The sequence below is a fragment of the Petaurus breviceps genome, unplaced genomic scaffold, assembly GCF_028583685.1.
Source record: "Petaurus breviceps papuanus isolate PSGF00001 unplaced genomic scaffold, PetGlider_PUasm1.0 37, whole genome shotgun sequence".
Taxonomy (NCBI): Eukaryota; Metazoa; Chordata; class Mammalia; order Diprotodontia; family Petauridae; genus Petaurus; species Petaurus breviceps.
Genome location: NW_027186296.1, coordinates 6,135,581 through 6,138,110, shown reverse-complemented (window position 1 = coordinate 6,138,110; position 2,530 = coordinate 6,135,581).

Genomic DNA, 2,530 nt, shown 5'->3' with positions numbered 1-2,530 from the left:
GTGACATCACCTGAAGGAAGAGGGTAACAAGAGAATAAAAATATTGGACTAGAATATTGGTGCTTGGGATTGCTCAGTATCACAATAACACAGATTTTTTTAAGTCTAATTATACTTTAACCTGTCAGACAAGGAAATATCCTCTTCAAAATCCCTGTCTCTGTAGTGAAACAAAGTGGGAGAACAAAGAAACAAAGGTTTAGGAAAGGTACTACAATTTATTATAAATTGAATTATCGATTAAATGCAATTACCTTCTAAGTGTTCACCTGAGAAGGTTATACGATTTTTCTAATGTAGATGGGAGAGAGGACTTGAGTGCCAATAAGATAAATTACTCTAGTAATTGCACTATTGGAACTAGTAAATTTCTAAGATAGAATTTGACCTGGGCCTACTTGAGTCCTTCTCCTATGTTCTGTCCAGTGCATCACAACAGGGACTTTTTTATCAGAGCTGAAACCATGCATTACTTAATACGATTAGGAAATTTAGAGGATGTCAAGAACACAGTGTAGAGAGGAACACTACTTGGTTGTTGGATGTTCCACTGGACCAAACGATTTCCAAGTTAAGGACATTGGCACTGAATATCTTTGTATCCCCAGCATCTGTCTCACTGCTTTGCACACAAAGATTACTTGATAAATGCTTATTACTAAATCAAGTTTGTTTGAGTGAATTTGACTTAATGTTATGGATAGAATTTGAGGATGAAATTGCAGGAAATAATGAAGGGAATGTCCACATGTAGAAATACTTGATAAAGATGTTGTGGTTGTTCAAAATACATGACTTTGAATGTCTTCGGTGGTGGCAAATCTTTGTCTTTTGAGAATGGGCTTGATTTTTCAAAAATAGGTTAGTCTTTTAGAGTCAAGGTTGATGAAACAGCAATGTCAGTTGTAGGAGTACTAGTTCTAGTCACAGAGCCTAGGATGAAATCTTGCCTCTGATACTGGATACCTTCATGACCTAGGGCAAATCAATCAACTTTCCTTGACTTCAATTTTCTCACAATCAACATGAGAGAATTAGACTACATGACCTCTAAGGATCTTGTCCTCAAGAAAAAATAATAGACACAAGTGGTTAGCTCAAAGGTTCTGTGGTTCTCCAGGGACTTCATGAATTTTCCATGCATCATATCCATGGTTTCCTTTATCTGATTAAATCACTTTCATGAAAAAAGGTAAATTTATTTCTCTATTATTCACTCTCTTGAGTCCTATATTCTATTTTTCTCTCAATGCAAGGGGTCAGTCTCCTATAACAGATTTATAGCCAATGTGACAGTGAACAAAATGGAGATGAGTAATACTCCTATTCTTAACTGTCATTCTAGAAAGTAATCAAAAGGTCATCTGGACCAATCCCTCCCTGTAGTTTACCATATTTAAATTTTGCAGGATGCAATTATCTTTTGTTTTCTTCTTCAAGCTGTAGGGATTGAGAATCCACTGCCTCAGACGAGTGCTTGATTACCCAAATAGTCTAAAAATTCTTCTTCTTATTCAGTCATATCCAACTTTTTGTGATCCTATGGTTTTCTTGGCAATGAGACTGGAGTGGTTTGCCATTTCCTCCTCCAGTTCATCTTACAGAGGAAGAAATTGAGGCACACAGGGTTAAATGACTTTCCCAGGGTCACATAGCTAGTAAGTGTCTTAGGCCAGATTTGAACTCAGGGAAGTGGTCTTCCTGATTTCAGGACCAGCACTCTATCTATTGTACCACCTAGCTGCCCCAAATGGTCTTCCTTGCATCCAAATTAAATGTCTCTTAAATTCAAGTCCTTTTCCTCTTGTTTGCTCAGTGATCATGAAGAACAAATGATTACCACCACTCTTATTACAATATTCCATGTATGTACTTGAAGTCATTATCGAGGCAATATCCCCTAATCTTCTTTGCTTTTCTGGGAAATTCCATTTCCTGCATGTTTTTATCACCTTTGACACTTTCCTCTTAAACCCTGTCCACTTCATCTCTAAATTGCAGTGACTGAAACTGGAAAAAAATTCTTTCATAACAAAAACTTTAGTAGAAGGATTAATAATAATGTTTATTGTTGGTTTCCCTTTGTCCATAGCATAAGGCCAATCATTAGTACATTACTAGCTGTTATCCTGAAAGATGCCCTGGTGACTTTTTTTAATAGAACAATTCCCAGCTAGACCTCTACCCCATTGTACTGGGGTTTGTACCCAGGAATAACATTTTGTACTGGTCCAAACTGAAAGTCCTCCCATTGCATCAGATTAAATGTATACATCTGATCTTTAAGTAACCCTAGAAGTGAAGTACATAATAAAACATCCTTCCTTCTCAACTTCCTGTGGTTAATTTTCCTCCCTTCCTAAAAGGAAATGAAAAATAAAAACATTAATCATAGGTAGGGGCAATAAGTAAAAAATTAAATTCCTGATTGTTGCATCCCAGTCTTATGGGTGACCTAATCCATAGTGCTAATGCCAGTTTTGTTCCTATATGGTAGATCTTTGTCTTGGTTCCCTAGTCCTGGGTTAAA